Source organism: Cuculus canorus, chromosome Z, assembly GCF_017976375.1.
Source record: "Cuculus canorus isolate bCucCan1 chromosome Z, bCucCan1.pri, whole genome shotgun sequence".
Lineage (NCBI taxonomy): Eukaryota > Metazoa > Chordata > Aves > Cuculiformes > Cuculidae > Cuculus > Cuculus canorus.
In genome coordinates, this window is record NC_071441.1 from 26,050,082 (window position 1) to 26,073,351 (window position 23,270).

At 39.0% G+C, this 23,270-nt stretch overlaps 1 long non-coding RNA gene across 3 annotated transcripts; it reads left to right on the plus strand.

Moving 5' to 3' along the window:
• Positions 1-17,450: 17,450 nt before the first annotated feature.
• On the plus strand, positions 17,451-22,809 carry LOC128850546 (uncharacterized). Of its 3 annotated transcripts, none has more exons than XR_008447979.1 (3): positions 17,451-17,547; positions 18,254-18,411; positions 19,062-22,809. It is a non-coding gene; the product is annotated as an uncharacterized LOC128850546 (long non-coding RNA). The 3 variants fall into 3 exon arrangements; XR_008447978.1 differs by lacking the exon at positions 17,451-17,547 and adding an exon at positions 18,125-18,164 and having other exon boundaries at positions 19,062-22,808; XR_008447980.1 differs by lacking the exon at positions 17,451-17,547 and having other exon boundaries at positions 18,171-18,411; positions 19,062-19,153; positions 19,702-22,805.
• The last annotated feature ends 461 nt before the right edge of the window (positions 22,810-23,270 follow it).

The window sequence follows — 23,270 nt, forward strand, 5'->3', positions numbered from 1 at the left end:
CCCTACAAGTCCTTATTGCTGAGCATGACATTATATGATGTGGGACATCCCTTTGGTCTGTTGTGAACAGCTGTCCCAGCTGTGTCCTCTGCTAGCCTCCTGCCCATCCCCAGCCTAATCCCTTGTAGGAGGAAGCATGAGAAATAGAGAAGGTGTCAATGCTGTGCAAGCACTGCTCAGCAGTAGCTAAAACGTGGTTGAGTTGTCAGCACTGTTTTGGTTAAAAATCCAAAGCACAGCACCTTACTGCTGCTGTAAAGAAATTTAACTCCATCCCAGCCAGACCCACTGTTGCATCTTCTTACATGTTTTTTTTCCCCTTGAGTTTGGGCTCATTATAAAATTCTAAAGTCTCCTCCTTATTCTGTATGTGTGCATTGGATTGAGATGCCTCTAAGCTTAGTTGCAGGCACGTCAGACTTTGAAATACAAGTAAGGTTCAGAACAGAGGTTGTTTCTACCCAGCTTGAACCAAATCCTTAGATTCAGACATACCCAAAGTTACGAAGTTAAGATTTCCCTGTAATTTGCATATAAGCTTTGTGCTTTGGGGCCATTTAGTGATGACGAGTACAGTAAAGTAAAACAAAATTAATTAAGTTCAAAGTCATACCCAAGATGCAGTGGGAGTAGCTCTCTTTAAAAGCTTGAATACACTCTGGTAGTTATTTTTAATCTCCATTTTTGTGCATTTTTGTACTTCCTTGTTCTTTGCATGGTAGAAAGCTAAAGAGCCTGTTCTGGTAAAATATCTGGTCTGCTTGGAAGTGGGAAGTCCTGTAAACGGCATAAGAAAGCCTGTACTGATGACATTTCCTGTCCAGTTTTGCTGACCATATATTAGAAAACAACATGATCATGTTTGAAATAGCAACTGATTTTGCCTTGTTCTATGTCTGTCATCCATCCCTTTTCACGCCCAGCTCCGTGTCTGCCTATGGGGTACATCTTGGTGGCTGTGTAGTATCTTCTTGCAGAAACAGTATTCATTGGAAAGTTTCTCTTCTCTTCTCTTCTCTTCTCTTCTCTTCTCTTCTCTTCTCTTCTCTTCTCTTCTCTTCTCTTCTCTTCTCTTCTCTTCTCTTTTTTTTCATGGTCAGGAGAGAATTATCTAGCAGGATAGGTTTTGATAGAGGATACTGATGTAGAGTCGTGTATAGGCCTGAATGTGAAACATGCTAGCTATTATTAGATATTGTTTCCCTTTGTTAATATCTTATGCTCTGTGATGTGTATTAGCCTTCCTTCCCCACTGTTGGTACTAACCAGTGCCCTTATGACAGTCTGACCTGTGAGGCTTAGAAAGGGAGTTGGGTACCCTCTTCTTACTTATAGCATCTTTCCTCAGTCCTGCAAAATAAATGAGCAGCTGAGAAAGACAGCAGATACCAGCTTCAAGAATGAGGTTGCAGCTGTTTCATGCTCTTGCAGCCTCCATAAGGATGCTCCATAAACGATAGCCTTTAAAGGTTGAGGCAGGGTAAAGCTCAATTGTACCCCACTTTCCAGCTCCTGCTGATGGCATTTGCTATCCTTCTCCTTTGCTGGATGTGGCTGCTTCTATCTGCCCCCACTCCATCTTCATTCGGCACTTCAAGTTAAATCTGAGCACCAGATAAAACAGATGTTCAGCTACCTCCTGGGAAAACAAAACCTGAATGTTCTACAAAGAAAACAAATATGGGAAATGAGGTGAGTGGAAGGAAGAAGCTTTAGGAGCCACTCACACCTTTAATTCTCTGTGATTAGAGGGGATAACCAAAGAAAATTTAAGCTGTACCTCATTCTATTTAATTTTTATTACATTGCAACTAAAGGAAGCAGCAAAGAAGAAAAAAAGTTCCCTTTATCTTTCACAAAGAATAGGTGTAATAATTCTAAGTTTAATCGTCTCTTCAGGCAGAACAGAATATTGAGGAATCTTAATACTGTCTGAAAAATGACACACTCCATGAGAAGCTGAAAAATATATGAATGGCATGATTATCAAGCAGGAGATAAAGTAGCAGAAGAGTTCACAATTTCTTCTCATAAGGTAGACTCAAATATAATTAATTTTGAAATCCTGGATTCTGAGTCCCTAAGAAGGCCAGATTTCAAACACTCCAGACTGCTGGGAACACTTTAGGAAGATACATGAAATTTGTAAAAAAAAGATATTTCCCCATAACCTTATTAAAGTTTATTGAAGGTAATTAATATTCCAGGAAAGTGGAGAATAGAGAAATTGTTACAGAAAAAAAGCATTTAAAGAAACAGAGAAGAATTCAAGTACCACATATTTAGAGTCCAGCAGAGCAGCATGGAGCTCTATGAGCTGTGAATCGGCAGGCATTTGCATTAGCACTGGAGTGTGTGCATATGGAGCACACCACAGATACAGAGCATAACAATAGCACCATTAATTAGAGGACTTTCTCCAGGATTGTTGAGCAATATGGGAAATGATTGGACTATTAATTTCAAAGAAATTACAGCATTTATTAAATTACTTTGGACATTGTTTCTGGCAACAAATTACACAAAAAGCCGGTTTGTTTACACTGAAGAAAAGCCAGTACCTCTGGACGTAAACAATTAAAACTGTAGGTTTCAACTGTTAAGCTTCTCCTCTCTGCAGGCACAGGAGAATAAAATGTTTGGATAGGCAGGAATTTGCTGCAGTACTCTGTGCGGAGCCCTGGAGCTCGTCAGTATATCCAAGACCCCAGGAAAACTGAGGAAGGAGTTGAGAACCTCTTAAAAAACACTCTACTCAGAACAGAGAAAGGAAAAAACAAATCACGTTCTGTGATTCATGCCACTAGAAACTCTTGCAACTTTAGGTGAAGGATTAGAAGAGGATTTAGTTAGTTTTATCGTGCTGGGATTATGGTTCTGTTTTCGGGAATACCAGCAGATCACTTCCTATTACAGATTTGGTCTGGATCAGGCCTAGATGTATGACTACGTTTCTGTCAAATTAGGTAGAACACACAGTACACTATTTATTCTGGCTTCATTCTGACTGCAGTAAGACAGGTGATATGTGATTTAGCAGAAAATCTGCCAGGACAAAGTTACCCTTTAAATACTCTTTTTGAAAAAAATTGGATCTACAGAGTGAGTTCGTATTAGCCGAACTATTTTTATTTCTGAGTCTACAGCATTTTGGATCTAGCATATGTACCCTAATCCACCTATTTTCTCATGAAGGCATGGCTGAGGAGTCACAGGGCCAAGAGGAGTGGGTGGGAGAAAAGGTGGAGGTCCTTCATCTATAGATCTCATTCACCAAGAAATAAAAAAGTAGGAAATTGAGTGTAATACTTCACCAGCAGGAAGGTAGGTGCCTTCCTTCCGTTTTGGAATAGGGGATACACCATCTTTGGAAGTTTACCTAGACAGGCAATACATGTCATGAGGATGCCAAGGCTTTGCACCACCAGTTGTGTGCTCCCAGAAGTATTGTTTGCATTTTAGGGAAGCTGCATGATTCCTGTCTATATTTCAGGAACTGAAGTCAGTGAAAGGATGAGTTCTAAGTTCAATTAGCAGGTTGAATAATTGTGTACATGCTTTCTTCATATTCTGTGCTAGTTATACTCCAGAAAACTAAACAGAACAATTAATAACTGTGGGCTTGTTTTTTAATGATTTAACCAGAAGTGAACCTTGCCTGGAGAAGCTGGATGCAATAGGAGTCCCAAATTCTGATAACCAGTGTACTTGAGACGAGATCTTCCCTCAAAGCTTGTCTGACCAGCATGAGTAAGTGGGAGAAAACTGTTTTTGAGTAAGACACTCCTCTGTTGCTTAATTTCACTGTATCCTTAATCAGATATAACTGTGAGCTGACACTGGGTGCCCTTCCTCTGACTCTAGACCACCTTCAATTTCCTACCATCCTTTCACCATTTTTGACACTGCATGTTTACAGAGTGCAAACTAGGGAGAAAATGCACTAAAGCACTAAAGATGACCTGACGTATGCCACAGCCACACACTTGTGAGATCCAGCAGGAGACAAGGGAGAAACATATGTGAATAATACAAGGCTACTCTATTTGGTGGCTTCCCACAGTAAGGTCAGATTAAATATGACATGAAACAGCTATTGATGTCTTAATTTCACAAGGTAAACCATCATTACTGCAGAAAAAAAAAATCTCCACCAGGCCTAGTGGTTCTTCCCCTCTTCCTCCTCCTAAAGGTGTTAAAGTTGTACTTTCTCTCTTCTTTCTCTCTCTCTCTTTTTTGATGTTAAGTAGGTGTCTACACCATATTATGCAACTATAAACTGTTTGTGTGCCTACATGTAAGGAATAGTTTATGTGTTTATGATGTTGATGTAAATCTGTCTGCTTATTGTGTATATTTCTAAATGTTACTCTCTTGGCTTCAAGACAACCCTGTGTTAGTGAGGCCTAAAGCTTTAAGGCCTGGGGTTCCCAGGCAGAGATCATGAGAAGTGGACCGTGAATCCCTTTTTGTTATTATGAACAGCCAATTAAAACAAAATCGAAAACAGAGCAGATCCTTTGCAAGAACATTAAGCCCTTGAATGATCACCACAGGTGTCATCCATAATTTTCTAAAGAACTTGTACTCTTAAGAGAAGGCAGAGAGTACTGGAAGGAGACAGAGAATTTATCAAAATAAGACCAAGCCATGATAAGACACATTAGAAAGAGCAGAAACATTTTCTAAATTGCTTGAGCTCTACTCTGTCCTATATAGACTGAATTTGTTGCAGGAACTTCCCTTTCCTTAGCATGCCTGTCTGGAGTTGGCTTTGTAGTGATGGCAGTCGCAAACAGCTGCAGTGAGAGGAGTCATGTACAGCTACTTGGCCCACTGCTTTGCTTGACAAGCTACTTCTGGTTTGTTTCTCCTTTTGTTTTCTTTGAGGAGACAGATGCTGCATGTGTGCAATTATGCTGAATGCTCCACAGTGGACATGAATAGCTACATATGGCCTCCTTAAAAATAGTGTGTTATTGGGAAGTTTTTTCATTCTGTGTGATGGGAAAGTTTAGTTATGCAGGTTTTGAGGAGGAGAAATGGGAGAATTAAGAGCAAACCTGTTAGCTTAGCTGAAAAGATGGAGGATAAATTAATATTGCCTCACTATCTCCTTGAAAGCAGATGAGAAAGCAGTGGACTGAAATTATAATCTGATTTCAAGTATTTTCTCCCTAGCCATCCGTGTGTGGCTATCAGTGAAGACAGGATGAATAGGCTAGAAAAATTTTGTCTGACCTGTTATGGTGATTCTATGTTCCCTGTGCCTGAAGATATGAGATTTTGGAGTGCAAACCCTGAATAACTCAATGATGTATTGGTGAGCAAATGTAGTTCATGGAGGGCCAGAGACCTGCTAGAGTTAGTACTAGTGCACCAGCATATCTGGGAGTGAGAGGGTTCAATGACAACAACCCTTTCCCCACCAGCATGCAGTCTTTTGTGTCCCATGGGCTGCTGCTGTTTGTACCACACCTGTGCTGAACTCCGTATGCTCTGCACTTCTTGTATTTGTGTTGGGGTACTGACAATTGATACAGTTAATAATCCAAAATACCTGCTCTCAGAGCCTATAAGATAAATGGCAAATCAACAATGTCTCTAATAGGAAATGTTAGTTGACCCCTACATGGTCCCAGTATTTCCTGTTCCAATTTGTCTTTCAGAAATTGAGCACTAAAGAAATAAAGGATATATTCTTTGTTTTATTGTTCAATCTCTAATTCTCTTCCAGAAACTACATAAATTTCAGGAATGTCAGATGGATTTCTTTTTCTGTCTATTTAGTTTCATTAAGAAAAGTGAAAGTTTGATCATAGTGCAGAATGCTAGTATTTTTCTTCTATTGTGCACAAAAATTTGGTAGCACTGAAAAAAGTGAGTGTGTAATTCACAAGAAGAAAGATTACTGTAAATTCACTTGTTGAATCTGCAAACCAGGATGTTGCAAGAAGATAGGACCTGAGATTATGGAATTATGAATCTCTTATCCTATTTCTGTCTGACAAGATGTAACACGCATAAATACATGTAGAGGTAAAAAGTGAATCCTTTAATAGTGAAACAATATTAGTTCTTGCTTTAGTAGCAGGAAGAGTTGTGACTTTGCCATTGTTTCAGTTCTTTCAGTCAGTTAAGGGATGTAGAGACATCTGGAGCTGCCAGTAGAGGAGAAGAGGGAGGTAGCATTCACTCTTATTTAGTTCACACATGCACACGCGCACGCACGCACACACACATACACACTCTCACACACGCTGTGTCCATCAGTTAAAAGTTTGTGCTTGCCTAGCTGTATCAGATTAGACATGCTGATGTTTCGGCTGTTGTGCCTTCATCAGAATATGTCTTGAACCAACCCTTCACAGCAGTTTAGAACAGATTTTCACATGTCAAGTTAGTTAGAAATGCTTTGGCAGTCATGTCATGTTTCCTGTCACAACGGCTTTTTGTTGAGCTTTTTTTTTTGGTAGCTCCCTGCTGTCTAACTAACATCTGTTATCTTAGGAACAGGAATTTTATTGGTTGTTTCCTTGTTGTCTCTCTAGCTTAAATACTTTCACAGGCATTTGTCTGTTAATTACTTTATTATTCAAATATAAAAAAAAAATGCTGATGACAAAGGAAAAAAAGGAGTGGAGTGTGTGAATGCCACTAGACTACCTAAATGAACAGATCATAGTACTGAGTGAATTTTACCTCTTTGTATAGAAATCCAAAATTGCAGTAACATGGCTTTCCAATAAATAACTCTCTCACAGAAATTGACGGAATCACTGAGAATTTCTGTAACTTCAGCTATATCTGAGACTGGGGGAGAGACTGAGCCCAGAACTGAACGTTACCAAAATTATGATACTCTAACTCCAGACAGGGATTTAATTTCTCAAAATATTTGTCCCAGGAAACATAGATCACAGAATACAAATCAACTTAACTCTGACAGTAACAATAGCACAGCTGTCTTCCAAGGGCCATCACATTTTGAAGAAGTATTCAAAGTGCTTGAAATGTAAATCTTGTCCCTGAACTAGATTTTTTTATGGCGTATCTATTGCCTCTAGAGAACCAAATTTTTCTTCATTCTTTGCTGCGGGAAAACTCTTACTGAGTTATGTCAATTTATCTTTTCCGAAAGTTCAATAGGTCTGAGGAAGGAGATAAAGGATCAGTTCCCTTCCCCAAAATACTGGTTTTAGCCTTTATAAGTGACCCAGGGAGATCTTTAAGTTAAGGGTATGACTTTGTGGTGCTCAATGCCAACAGCTTTCAGAATTCCCTGAGAATCATAGGCATTCCATAGTTTGTGGGATAAGACTCAAATCTAACAAGGAGAAGCTCAAATAATACAGAAATATTTGATTAAAGTTTCTTCAGGAATGCCTCTCACATCTGTTTTAGATACCTTTCTTCTTTCTCTTCAGAATCCTCTCAGCAACTGAGTTTGTGTTTTCTTTTAGTAGCTATTGTTTAGAAACACCAAGAAGAGTGGGGCTTTTTGTTGCTTGTACCCAATCGCTAATCAGACAGCAGCCTTGTACAAAATGAGAATTTAAATTACTAGCAAGGATGCAAACCTCCACCCACAACTGCAGTGCCTCCCTGGACTTCTGCAAGGTAATTTGCAGCATTGAGCAGAAGTAAGATGGGTCAAAGGTATGTCAAAACCTCTCCAGCTGATCTTCCCGGTTTCTTCCATGGAGGAACTGTCCAGCAAAACCACGCCACAGTTACATAACCAAAAATGGTATCCTTTCTTGGAGGAAAAACCCAACAACTAACTGCTTTGAAAAGCAGCTGTGCTCAAGAATCAGAAAGTTTTCATTCTAATTTTTTCTCAGAAATTCTGAAAGGAACAAGTTGCTAATAGTTAGTAAATGTAGTCCCTCCATGCGGGAGTAATCATCTCCTGCTCTGGATGTGTTTAACTGCACAGAGAAGGCATCTGGTGCTGGAGTTGTGATATGGAGATTTACTGCTGGCTGCTTGTGACAGAGCATCAAATTGCTACTTGTGTCCTTTATATCTGCCCCAGAATAAAGGAGGGAAGAAACTGTACTGTTCATAGGACACTTATGCAAAACGTGTGACAACCCACAGCTGAATTCTTAATATGCCCCAAAAATTCTCTATTTAATTAAAAAGTTGTGTTCTGATGTATGCTAGTTGCTTTCTGAGCCACAGAAGAATGAGGTGTAAAAATTAAATAGATGTCACGCATTTGTGATATTGCATTGGATAGTCTTAAAAATCTGAATAGTATATTTCCTTTATGTCATTGTAATGAAAATTTGTATTTTATTTATGAACGGCAAGGTCTTTCTTTTAGCCTTGTTTTGAAAAGCTGCTTCAGAAATTTCTCCTTTTCTAAGATGTGATGTGTAGCATCAGATCTCTTGCAACAACCATCACTTTCAGTTACCATACAATTCCTTTTCAGTGTGTTCTTGATATGTGTATACACTCTGACAAACAAGGGGGATAAATGCCTCACAGGTTTTATCAGATGTTTTCATATCTTCTCAGAAGCAGTGTTTTAAAGAAAACAATTCATCCCTATAATGTGTATCTGTGAATGTGTACTATTTTTTAGTTACTTCATTTAATCCATAAACGTTTAAAGCCATAAACAAGTATAATTCCAGATAATGTTGGGTTTCCGTTCAAATCTGAAATGTGGATTTGGTTTAGGCTTTGATTACTGGAAGTTTTTCTAATGTTTTTGGACTTTTTTAGGAGGACTGGGTAACCCCAAATTTAGCTTCTTTTTTTCCTAACATTTCACAATACTGCTGCAAGTTGTCTGAGCAGTAACATAACATATCAATGCAGATGGGATCTGTCATATCTGATTCTTCCTTACTCTGCCCTCGTCTACCTCCATTGCTCTCATCTACCATTCTTTTGATTCTCTTTCCCATTCCTTCAGTGATCTTGGCTCTCCCTCTCTCCTCAGTTCTCCAGTCAGGCTGGAGGAACTTTGGCTTCCTTCAGCCTAAAGAAATGAAGGTCCTTTTCACTCCTTGGTGTCCCACCTACTCTCCCTTGCAATCTTTTGGAGTCATTGCCTGCACAGAACCATTTCAGCCAGGCACTGTAGTATTTGCCTACTACAGCCTTTCACTGAATTACTTTCTTCTGACACACTTAACTTGTTCTCATTTGTTTTCTTAGCTCTTCTTTGCTGTCCTGCCTGATCTCCTCCCCTTCACTGATCCTTTTTCCTTTTGCTTCCTTGGAGTCCTTTTGAAAAGTATCATTCTTCACATTTTTTGTACTATTCTATCTTTCACTGATTTTGCCCTACTTTAGTGTCACTATGCTTTGCTGAAGAGATACTGTGAGCATCACAGGGTTTTCAATTCCACAAAAGAGTTTCTCTTTTCTTATCTGTTTTTCTGTCACTTGACCAATATCTTTACATTTATTTTCTCTTAAACTAGAATGACCTTCGTCCCTTCAATTCTTTGCTATTTCTGAATTCCCTCTAAAACCTCCTGTGCCATTCCTGTCTCCTCTGCCAAGCATTTTCTACCAAATAAATTGTCACACTTTTTAAAGATGGAAAAAAAAAGACATTGCCTTCACTCAAGAGCCTTTACCTCCTCTTCACCTGGCAGTTTCTCCTCTGGGAGAGAGGAGAAACTTTCTGGGAAGAAAGGTTTCTCAAAATGACTTGATAGCTTTAAGTGTCTTTCTGGAGCTGGCTTAATAGCTGGAAGAATGGTAAGAATTATCTTGTTAATTGATCATAGGGTTTTTTTCCTTCATTTGATTATATTGCATATAACAAATGTCCTTTTAATTAAAACAAAGTGCTGTCACTTTTTCAAAACTGTATGGTATCTCTGCTCTTGCTGATATTTGAAATGAATGTATTTTATCTTTTTCTGTTTAAATGAGCATTTATATTCTATTTGTTTTGTTAGATGGATGACACCAACTGAACTCTACCCCCATGGTAGCAGCAACAGATGTTAATTCAGAATGTCACCCCAGTAGGGTAATATGGAGTTATTCCCTAGTATAATGCAAATAAAAAGGTTGGTGAAATTTCAAACTAGAGAAGTCAGAATACATCTCTGTGTGGCACTGGCAAATACATTTTCATGGGGAAAAAAGTGGTCTTTTCAATACATCTATCCTTTACATAAAAAGAAATGGAGTTGAAAATGCCAGTGAGGCAGAGCCAGGACAGAAACACAAATTAAAGCTGTTTTCAGTGGAAAAGCTTTACATTCAAACTGGAAACATGACCTTGTAAACCTTACACATAAGGGCAACATCTGAGTAGGGACTAAGCATGAGAAGGGTTTGCAGAGTTCATCCCTGTGATTTCAACTTTATGCGAAGAATCCTTGCTCAGGCACTGGCCTTTGCATATTGAGGAGGGACTGTAGGTTGCTGACACAAAAACCATGCACTGAGGTGGTAAAGGTCACATTGGGAATAATTCTAAGAATTTTAAAGGAAGTTAGGACAAGAGAGAAATTATATAGAAAGAAAGGCTATACAGAAATAGGAACACCTAAATAATGGAGAAGTGGAAGGAGTATATATCCTGAATGTTGAACATGCTCATCAAGGAGAGAATTTGGGAGTATTAATGTGGCTGTATAAGGGCCAGAACAAAACTGACTCTCACATTTCTGTTTTCTTCTTCTTTCAGTTGCTGTAATTAGCTTCTACTTACATTCCTCACTGGAATTCCTCTACTGAGCATCTCAGAAATGTTGGGTATACAGAACTTTAGTAACATATCATGTTTGGGTTATTTTTTTGTTATATCTAAACAATAAATGAAAAGATGATCCAGAATGATCAGATTATGAGACTAATCCACAAAGGTGAACCTCAATTTACTCCTCTGCTTTTAGAATGCTGTGGTAACGCACCATATCCTAGTATGGGAATGCAAACATTTTGAATGTTGTGTGCAAATATGTGTACACACTTCTGAAAGAATGTTTTCTATTCCATTCCTTCCAAACTTGTAAACAGAAATAAATCTGAAAATATTTGTAATCTAGCATTTGAGATTTTTTTTTTAAATTTCAGATTGTATTTGTTAGAAGAAAGGTTCGTGCCAAAGTTATAAAGCAGCTGTTGCAATTGGTCTGTTCAAAAGTAAGTGTGAGCTCGTTTAGATTTACAGGGTTTTTTTTAGTTTGTCTGTAGATCTTGTCACATTGTATGAGGAGAGAAAGGGTTAATATCCACAGCAAAAGTATTTCTGCATTTTATGTTACAGAAACAAGACCTGGCAGAACAGTTCCACGGGAATGATCCTGATACAGCAGTATGTATCCTGCAAATAATAAATATGTACATAGTGAGGAGAAATTATTTAAGCTAGCTGAAAGCCAAAAAGCAGGGTAAGCCTTTCCAAACTTTCTGTCTTCTAACTTTATCCTAGATTACCTGTCAACAGGGCCGACGCAGTTTGTGTTACGTAGCGGATTCAATCTCTAATTGGCGTAACATCTTCTATGAGAAAGACTGAGACAATGATGCCATTCTGCCTGTTTTGAATTCTCCCTATAAAACATTACACATGTCTAGGTCAAAGAACATCCAGAGGTAAGCTTTATAGTCAGAATAGATGACAGTGAGGAAAGAAATATAAATATTTGAGGATGATAGTTACCTTCTGTTCAAATTTTCACCTGTTCTAGAGAGAGAATTAGAGGATTACTTCTGTGAGCTTATGAACAAGATGTCTACACTCCAAAACATGCCATTCTTAGTGGCTTTTTATAACTAACTTAAATGTTAGATGGTAGTCATATCTCTTACCACTTAAAGAGGTTAAATCCAGCAAAATAACTGCAGCTGTTTGGTATCTAGTCTTTACCAAACTTCATTCTTCCGATCATAGCATTTTACCACAGTTTGATTTGAAGGGAGAGGCACGAAGTTGTAGTGACTAATTTGAAGTGCATATATGATGTAGTTTTTCCACTTCCTACTGCCTCTCTTATCAATTCTGGTTTTGCCTTCCTTACGCTACCTAGAGTAAGAGAAGATGTTTTCATTGCAATGTTCTTGTTTGAAAAGTGAAAGAGGTTTCTATAAGTTTTTTTTCTGTTTGCTAACCAGTTGTACACATGATCTCTAACTAAACTCCACAGTGTTGATAGTTTGTATTGGAAAATGAAGTATCTTATTTTCTTTAAGAATCAGTCAGCCTGATTCTTTCAATGAACAATCCAGGAACTGTCAGAGCCCTTTAGACACTGCAACTGAGCAGAACATATGAAAAATCTGAGTAAAGGAAAATATCACATCTCAGTACCCAAAGCAGGAAAAGATCTTCCTTCTTATCTCTAGGACCAGCTGTCTTTCTCTACTTTCCCAATTACCCTAGTTACTAACCATTTATATCTTCATTTCGCTCTTCCACAAGCATCTTTTAAACTTGGAGAAGCCGGATTAGTATGTTCTTTGCTTTCTGTTGCTAGAGTAGTGTAGACCTGAGGACAATATAAAAAATTTCCAAGACAGAAAGGAGATGATAGAAATAATTTCCAGGATGGATTGGAGATGTTGTGATTAAGAGAGAATGTTTATTTCTACTTGAAGAACCTCTCTGAATCCTGATCTAAGTAACTCACTAAACTGCACAGGCAATGCGGTGAACAAGTATCACTGAACTACTGCAGACTATAAAGGACCCTATGAGCTGTATCTGACACAAAAAAGCATCAGAGACCACAGTGTGCTTTAACTTCCTGAAACACTTGTCATTGTGAATTATGGAGCTTGGCTTGCTAATGTATGCAAAGCACTTTGAAGTAGGCAGATGGAAGGGTAATAACAATACTTTGCATTTCTATTGTTTTGTATTAAAACTGTAGTTGGAACATCTTTTTAATGGTCTTGATTAATATAATAGTATAAACTCATTGTACTGTAAGCATACAGTCATAATATCCATGGTGAACTAGTAGTGAAATGGCGGTTTCCCCTGATGAAGGTGACAGCAGAAGCCTTGCATTTTCTCCTTAATTGGTTTCAACAATAGAGTTTAAAACAGGAAAAAGCTATTTTGCACTTATTATTCCAAAATGATATTTAATACGGCAGTCTAGTTATGAAATAAAAGGCAAGAAAGTGGCTCCAGCTTCCTGTGTCACTTATTTTGCATCTTGATTTAGCATTCTAGCATTCAATTCTGATTATATCTTTTTTTTCTCTCTTTTGTTTTGGAGCAATACAAAGCTGTGAGCTGTAATCATTTAGCTCCAAGTCAGTTATGAAGTCTAACCAGTAAAGAGAAAAGACCACTTTTCTAATTGAAAGAAAAGCCATGTGTGTGATTATTTCTACACAGAAGGGATGTTTTGAAAGTAGAAGTATACAGCATGGGGACAGTTTACTGCCTGGGTTAGATGGCAGATGCAGAGATGGACTTGATCCAAGGTCTCAGTTTTATAAATGTATGGTTTTTAAAGATGGGGAGATGTAAATTCCTCCAATGGGCCTCTATAGAAAGAATTGACTCAGAAATTCAGATACAAATGCTCCTCTGCGGTGTTCAAAATCTGTTCCATATCCTTTAGCTTTAGTTTCAGCTGTAAATCTGTGGTGTCAGGAATTAAAGGAAAAAATGTTATTTAACAAAATAGAGTGCAGATCTCATCCATGAATGTTGGGAAGCTCTCTATCATCACTATAAAAATCATGAACAATCTAATTCTAGCAGTGGTTTTGAAGTACTTTTTTGGTTCATTTTCTTGTTTCACACAGTCAGCAATCATTTCTTAGCACTGTTAAAGTCAGAGGGAGAAATTTAGTAAGGACTTTTTGTGTGATTCTCTAACAAAATAATACCTGAAATATGCTGTCCATCCCTTGAAAAAAAACTTTTTCATCTGTTGGCCAGTTCTCCTAGAACACGGTGATGCTGCTGAATATTTCAAAGGAATTTCTGGCTTAACAAGGAATAAAGATCCAAACTAATGTCTTTAGGCAGTGAGTATGTTCATAACATTTTTAGCTGTTCCTGAGCTTTATTTTGCCCAAGAGCTGTTTTGAGCACAAAGAACAGTGGATAGACAAAGGGTCTAGGAACTTGTAGGAAATGCAGTGAAGTAAAGTTTTATTTCAAATTAGTATTGAAAATAATGTACAGAAATAGTTTGATCCAGCAAAAATAGTATGCATGGGCATGGTGCCATTCTATGCTACTTCAGCATAAATAATACCAGTTTCATTCAGAACCAACTGCTGCAAACTACAGCGCAAGCTGTAAACAGAAAAGCAAACAAAAGAACAACCTGTACTCACTTAGATGGCTAGCGGCCTAAATTTAGGTCATGTCCTTGAGTTATACTGAAGCAGAGAACTTGGGAGAGCCCAGTGCTGTCTGGAACATGAAATATGGGTACGGCTGCTCCTGTTCTGCTGAGCAGGCTGGCATGTGGGAATGAGTCCAGATGAACATTTGGGAGGTGGTAGGGGACACTGATCCACATCAAACAGCAGTTTTGGTTGTTCATGGACACTTTCTTCTGTGCTTGCTACTTCATCAACACTTCTCTTAACCTTTCATTATTTCTCACAAAACTTTTCTTTTTTGATGCCTCAGGTTTCTTTATGTCCTTTGATCTTTTCCTGTTCTTTTCTGTCACTCCTTCTTCTTCCTTTTTTCCCCTTGCTTCTAGTTCACTTACATGTAATCCACATTTATTTTGTTCAATGTTTACACCCAAGTAAAACAAATGTTTTAAGATATAGGCTGGTCTCCCTGCATATACCTGTACAAGGAAAAAAACATGCTTTGCTTTCTGACCACTCAAATAAATGTTTAATGGCCATTTCTTTTTGAACATCCATAAGTGTTCATCAAGTGATCCTGATCCACTTAGTGTGTTTTCATCCCTATGCAAAATATCTCACCAACTAATCTGCTGTTTGGATTTGCTGTTTGGTTACCACCCCTCCTCCAAAGCTGAAAAAACTCATTTTGTTTCAGGTGATAACTATCTTCTTGTCAAAGGCCGTTTCATTAAAACTAACTTGGATTTGTATAATTTCAAGCAGATATATAAACAGTTTCCAATACAATTGGAGTTAAAGCCTCTCTTTACAGAAGACTCGCAGACCTCTGGTTGCAGCATGTTTTCTGATCTCTCTGAATGGGTTCAGATTGAGATCTGTGTCAGCCGTTGAGTTCCACTTGTCTCCACCTATTATCCACTTCTGTCCCCTCATCTTGTGACAGGATTTGCACCCATGAAACACTTCTCAGTCCTCTAGGTTGATGTTATTCACTATTTCACTCTGGTTTTATGAACAGGTGCTTTGCAGCATTTGTAAATCAGCTTGTGAAACAAGACAAGTGCCAGTGAAGCCCAGCAAGGAGAAGGTAGGGTGTGAAAGAAGGACAAGGCAAGAAAGAGCTTAGTGAGTTCAGGCTCCTTGCCTAACTTCAGAGCTCCAATTATAAGCCATTGCAACCTGGATCACAATAAGCCTGCAACCCTTAACTGTAATGAATATGAGCGATAATGATTTTAATTTATAAGTTATCTCATTCAAGTGCAGTCAGTGAACAGACTGTGCCATCTAAACTGCAGAAGGTAGCTGTGTTAGGGGATACTGATCCACGAGCAGAGAGGGAAAATTTGTCACTGCTTTATATAAAACAACTCATAGGTACCACCTCAGTGTTTGCACACTTCTAATTTCACAGTTCTGCTTTCTTGAGGAGCAGATCTGTGTCTTATCCAGCTTTTTCTGTGGTCCTTATGGGTATAACTTCAGGGGACTCTATTTAAGTTCTGTAGAATTACAAGTATCTCTCCATGAATGTGCTGAATAATTCCTCCACTTAGAGCTAGAGTGTATTATTAATCAGTGTGGAGTTGGTCTGTTTTGGCCCTACATCTTTTTGGGAAAAACAAGTCTCTGTCACTTATCCGAGTTAAAAATTCACCACATTTAAACACAGATTGAACACATGTAAGACTAAAAAGCAGCGTTTCCAAGCAGGGAGGCTTCATTTGTCTTGCACACAACAAAAGACAGAAGATTCCTCCTAATCAACCACTTCATACGTGGGGCCATGCCAGATGCACAATTGGTGCCTTGTGTGTTGTTTGTTGCAGGCATCACCCCCTGTCTCAGAATAAAAAATTGTGAAGACGTGAGCCTGTAAATGCAAAGTTATGCCGAAGTATGACAGAGAAGGCAAGTAAAATGCAAAGCAGCAAGACTGTAATTCTGAGTTCTCAAATGCCTCACAAGAAATTTATCAAGAGGTGTTAATTACACCATTTGTGTTAAAGGGAGTCAAATCATGCCAATTCATGTGCTAACAGTAACTGTTTCTTCTCTAACTAGTTTAACAGGTGAGTAACTATAGTAACAATAACACCAGAGAAGCTGCTAGCTATCCCCAACACCTCCTAGGACAAAAGATCACTGGGATCTTTCTAAAGTTTGCAACGGGTGTTTGAAAGGTGGCAAGGGAGGCATCCTTGGGGCTAAAGAAATTTATTTGCTTTCTCTCATGGGATCAAGTTGAATAGCAACTTGAGAACTAAAACACTAGGGGCATTTTCATATGATACTTGTTTTCTATTATTTTAAAGACCAAACAAGTGAACTTCGAGAGTTACATTGCTGTTTTCATGCCCAATATAGAAAAAGAAACCGATTTCTTTAATCTTTCTGTGTTTTCCACAGATCTTTACTTTGCTGCTATGGAGTGTCCCTGCACGTAGAGGTGTGTCCAAAGCTAAATGACACATACATTGTGCAGAATTTCTCGTGGTCTTCCTTTCTGCATCATTTGGCTACCAACCCGCTGCAGTGGACTTCGTTTTACCTTCAGCATGAACTAGTGAGATAAGAGCAAGCTAATCAGCTGCAATAAACAACTATGAGTACTGTGGACATTATGTTCAGTTTGTGGCAGCTGTGTGAATTGTGAAAGTTGTTTATTTCATTTCACAACAACTGAAATCAACTTTAAAGGTGGTAATGGTCGGGGAAAAGACTTCTTACTTGCTTTTCCACCAGCTAAATATGGAGTGGTTCTGTTTCATAGCAACATGCAAAATTAGTTGGGCTCCTTAACCTTCCCAAAGGAGGCATGCGGCGATTAAAACAGAATAAAGGGTCTTGATGAGCCAGCTGAGGGAAAGTTATCAGTCTTAGTCTCAGCTGTCAGACTTTTTTATTTTGATGAAGTATGCATCTTTATTAAGCTCCAATTAATAAATATATTTTAAAAAGAAAAGAACAGGAAAAGGGAGCAAGATACAAGAAACCAAAGATATCTTCAAAAGCCAAATATTGGCACAAGTGTCACATCAGTAATCATCACAGTCATCTACGGCCTGATCATCAGTTGCATCTGAGACACACTTTGGCTGCCCTCCAGGATGTGCAGCCTGAGCAAAGACATTGCAGTTAACTTTGATCGATGCCAGTCTTACAGCATTTCTACCAGCAGACTCTTTCATTGTTCAGTGGCAGCATGATTCTCAGCACTAAAAAAATTCTTGGGATTATCATGTAACGTTTTTGCAGACTGTAAGTATGAGATTTCTGCTTTCAGGCCTCTACTTGAAAGGTGTAAATCTATCTCTTCACTTATCTTGTGATCTTAGTTTATTATCTTTTCCACCCCCCTTTCATTTTCAAACTTTTTTCTGAATTGGTCTTGAAAGCTAAAGGCTAATAGCATTTTTTGTAGGTAGGCATGGTGAAGCAGACAGGCACCATATGTTACTGAAAGAAGAAATAATTTGTTAAAAGTTATAAGTTTCAATTAACTAAAATATAGAATTCTGACATAAAGGTTTTTTTAGTGGGACGGTGACTGTATCTGGTTGAAGCCAGATAACAAAAACTGGTACAATGGACATGGGAAGGACCACCAGCTGGGCCAGATAAGGTCCAAAGGCGGCCTGTGCTCTCTAAGAGAGTGTGCAAGGACCCCATCAACCATTACCACGAGGAAATGAGCAAGTACTAAGAGAAGGAGACCTATGATAATGAGTTCCTGGAATTAATCATACTATGATAATGAGTTCCAGTGACTAATCTTACTAACCCTACCCACTTCTTGGAAAAGACATGACTATGTATGTTACCCTGATGCATATGTATAACATGGCACAATAAAGATGTACAGGCTTTGACACATGGTGTGCAAGCTTGGAGGAAAGATCCCCCTTGAACCCTGTGCACAGCTGCATACCTGCACCTAACTCTGTTTGGTGTCGTCACTCCACAGGTCAATTTTGGCACCCCAGATGGGACCACCTCTGTCCGGCTGTGGGACCTGCTGAGGACAGGGACTTCTCTGGGTGCCCCCGGGATTTCTCGGGAGGATTCCCTTCACTCACCCAGATCACCGCAGGGACAGATAAGGACCATCTTTGAGCGGACAAGGTATGTGAGGTAAAGGGGGGACTTATAAATCGTGGAGAGACTCCTCTTGTGTGGTTAAAGAAAAGTCTACGTAACTTACCCCCAGGGGCTCCCAGGAGGTTTGATTTGGTCTGGTCTGGTTTGGTTAAAAAGGTCAATTTCCAATGGTGTTTTGATGGCTTGAAGTATTGGACTCCTGGAGTTGCACTCCTTGGAGTAATAATTATTGTATGTGCATACTCTTAAGTGTCGTATGGTGTGCCCGGTACTGTGTATAGTTTAAATATCCATAACATTGGAAAATTGTGGATCCGATAGTGAACAACACAGGCTGTTATCATTGACTGGTCATAACCAACATTATATTGAGCTAGCTTTGAAACGAGTGTGTGTGTGTGTGTGTGTGTGTGCGTGTTTGAGACGCAGCATCGCTGCAAAGCAAGTGGGGGTCCTGATCTGTGGTTCCGTGACCCCACGAGTGGTGCGGCCAGAGATGGATGAAGCACTTAAAACATTTGTAAGACTTACAAAATGGTTTTGTTACAGGGGTTTGAGCCCCCTCTGTCTTGGTTAATCCTAGAAATACATCTCTGAGACCTTTCAATCTCAAATGTCCATTAAGCCAGCAAACAGGTAGATTTACCTGGAACCTTTGGCTTTTTTCTTTTCAGTCTGCAGGAGTTAATGGAGTTAACGGTGTTATGTCCACAAGCAGTTCTATTGCTGTGTGTGTAAGAAGGTCTTTAGCAAGTGTATGCCGGAGGTAAGGATCGAGGACTGGGATAGAGAAGGGGGGGTGTCAGTGCATTGATCTGTGGAAGGGAAAGCTTGATATCAGTGAAGAGAACAATTTGAAAAAAAATAAAAGAAGGTTTGCTTGGGAGCAGAGACGGGGATAGGGACAGTGTTGGCATCGGTGTGTGGATCAGTGGAAAAGGACAATTTGAAAGTGTAAAAACAAAAGGTTTGTGTGGGAGCAGGCACTGGAAAAAGAAAATAAAAAGGAAAGAAAAGGGAAAATGAGGAGATATAGTTCTGCCTGTATTATTGGTCAAAGGTGTGTTAAATTAGGTAAAGGGACAAAACCTGAAATGACCGAATTCCCAGAGCATTATCAACCCCCAACTGAAGCCCAACAACATGAGGAGAGGGACGCAGACAGCTCTTGAACACCCCCCCACCGATAGTCCTGTCTCTTCTTGTTCACGAAGAAAAGAGAGATAGGGAGTTATACAGGCTCCCTTAAGAGAAGCGGTGGGTCCTGATGGGCACCAGTTCTATTAAAAGTCCTGTTTTCCTCTTTTGATTTAGAAACTTGGAAAAATGTGACTAAAAAGTATCAGGACGACCCTATCAGGATGATGAGATATTTCCAGTTTATAATAAGACAACACAACCCCGACTGGAATGATATTCAGCTGCTATTAAAACATATGACTGAAACAGAAAAACAGATAATAAGAACAGCTCAAAATTTGGCAAGTGATCAAATAAAAGACCCAGAAGAGGTCAAGGAATATTTCCGTTTACAAGATCCAGAGTGGGATCCTAACAGAAATACACATAAAGTCTCGTTAATGGCATATTGAGTTAGTTAAAGGAATGGAAAGGGCCATCCTAGAATCAATAAACTGGTCAATGTTATACACAGTGAAACAAGGTCCGAAAGAAACACCCTCAGAATTTTTAGACAAATTACGAGACACCATGAGACAGCACACTGTCCTGGAATCTGGATCTGAAGTAGGAATACAGCAATTAGTATCCCTGGTTTTAGGACAATCAGCACCAGACATTCGAAGGAAGTTACAAAAGTTAAGGCCGACAGAAAGTAGGGATCTAGAGAGGTTGTTAGATGAAGCCTGGAGAATATATGGTAACTGAGAAGCTTTCCCTTGCCAAACTAATAAATCTAGAGAGGTAACTAAAATATTGTTACAAGAAATAATACCAAGGTGTGGTGTCAAGTAATATCTTAGGATCAGGGGCCCCATTTGATTGCAGAAACTGTTCAGCAAGTTAGTAAAGTATTGGGAATAGATTGGCAGTTACATATGCCTTACAGGCCACAAGCAAGTGGCCAGGTGGAAAAGATGAACCATTTGATTAAGTTGCAAACTGTAAAGTTGGGGCAAGAAGCTGGATTGCCCCGGCCTCGGTCATTACCTTTGGCCCTACTGAGAATTAGAATGAAGCCAAGGGCCAAGGAAGGGTTGAGTCCCTTTGAAATATTATGCAACAGACCTTGTGATATACAAATGGCTGCAACAACACAAATTGGAAATGAGATATTGCCTGAATATGTGATAAGTTTACATAAACAACTCCAAAAAGTTGAAAGACAGGTTTTGGGAACTCGAGCAAGCGGTCCTGATGAACCAATTCATAATATTGTGCCAGGTGATTATGTATGTGTCAGATCTATTTCAGATTCATCTTTAGAACCAAAGTGGGAAGGACCCTTTCAAGTTCTACTAACATCTCATACCGCAGTCAGGATTAGGGTACAAGTATCATGGATACATCATACCAGAATCAAGAAAGCTCCTACGCCATGATGGGAATCAACACCGACTGGACCCCTAAAGCTCTGAATCCAGCAAAAGGGTGGAAAATAACTGTATTTGTCATACTGGAATTATCAGTAGAAATAGTGATTGCTTGGGAACAGAATTCATATGTAAAGATGACTAAATCCATAGCAAGACATCTTAATCCTTCAGTTTATTGGGTGTGTACAGCTCTTCCTAGAGGAAGTCCAGGGTTGCCTTTGGAATATTATCTACAAATTTTACTTTGAATGCCTGGAATAAGACCCACTGCACCTTTGGAAAGGATGTGCAGAAAAAGAAGGGGCCCAAATTTGATTTACAAGTGCGGAACCAGTAAAATGTAATATGCCCAAACAACCAAACAGGAGGCCAAAATGTGAGGACATTTGAACCACTTAGAAATATAAATGTAACCCTTAAAGAGATTAAGAAGAAAGGCAAAGGTAAGTTATTCTGTCTAAGTAAGATAACTGAGTAATGTAAGCTGGGCCCTGGATTTTGGCAGATTTGTGGAGACGGATGGGCCAGAAAGAGTCTACCTATTAATTGGACAGGAACATGTATGGGAGGATTCCTGATGACCCAGAGTAAAATATTCAATCGATGAGATTCCTAGTGGTATAATAAGGTCATCATGGAACAGAATAAGATGAGGAACTAACCCTCTTAGCACAAAGGCCAACTCCTTTTCATAGCTTTGCAAGGTGGTTCCTCCCCTGGCTAGGAGTTAGCAAACTTGAAAAAGCGATAGTAAACATCTCAGCAGAAATGGAAGTTGTAATCAACCACACTGCAGATGCCTTTACAGCTCTCCAAACTGAGGTGACCTCCTTGCATAAATTTGTGCAACAAAAATGGATGGTTCTGGATATGCTAACCGCACAACTAGGAGGGGTACGTACCTTGACAAATACAAGTTGTTGCACTTATATTGATCACTCAGGAAGAGTGATAAAAGATATAGATGAAATTTAGAAACAGGCCAAAGTCTCGCATGGTGCAACCTTAGATGATACCTCGTATGGGTGTTCAAAACTGTGGGAGAAACTAACTTCTTGGTTATCTAATTTTACCTGGCTGAAACAATTATTTGTTGCTATGGTAGTTATGATTATCTTAGGAATTCTAATCTGTCTTATGTTGCAATGTTTTAAGCATTTTATTTGACTGCTTGAGGAAATGGTGTTATGTAGGCAAAAGAATTTGCTTAGGATAAAGGAAGGGGGGGAATTGAAAGAAGAAATAATTTGTTAAAAGTTATAAGTTTCAATTAACTAAAATATAGAATTCTGACATAAAGGTTTTTTTAGTGGGGCGGTGACTGTATCTGGTTGAAGCCAGATAACAAGAACTGGTGCAACAGTCATGGGAAGGACCACCAGCGGGACCAGATAAGGCCCGAAGGCAGCCTAGGCTCTCTAAGAGCATGTGCAAGGAGGGAAGGTGAAAAGTTCAATGCGAGGAAGACGGCCTATCTTCATCCCCAAAGACCCCATCAACCATTACCACGAGGAAATGAGCAAGTACTAAGAAAAGGAGACCTATGATGATGATGAGTTCCTGGAATTAATCATACTATGATAATGAGTTCCAGTGACTAATCTTACTAACCCTACCCACTTCTTGGAAAAGACATGACTATGTATGTTACCCTGATGCATATGTATAACATGGCACAATAAAGATGTACCGGCTTTGACACATGGTGTGCAAGCTTGGAGGAAAGATCCCCCTTGCACCCTGTGCACAGCTGCATACCTGCACCTAACTCTGCATTTGGTGTGGTCACTCCTCGAGTCATTACTTCTGTATGTTATTTTACTGATAAAACCCCAGAAAAGATCCGTGCTTCATATAGAAGCAGACTTGTGTGAGAAGAGTTTACCTGACATGGAACAGAAAGAATTGGAATTCTGAGGGACTCAGATTGCCAAACATTTACTCCTTCTGTGTATGGTATTTCAGGTGTTAAGATTTCTCAGTCATACTTCAGAAGTGCATGCCAGGTGGGCAGTAAAAATAGTTTGTTTTCATATGAACTGCTCTTAAGCTGAAATGAGCAAAGCCTCTTAAAACTAGTTAGATACATAGGTTCCTTTGTGTCACCAAGAATTTGGCACCTGGATTAGATTGTATTCATCAGCAGAAGTTTAGTGCTTTTGCGCTCCATCTATTGCACAAGTACTTAAAAAATTGTTCTCTGGACAGAGCAATTTTAAATTATACTTATTATATACAGGAAGTTTTTGCATTTGTGTATGTTTAATTTGATGACAATCTAAGTTTATGTCAAAACTCATTTACAGTCAATATGTTCCTGGATGAAAA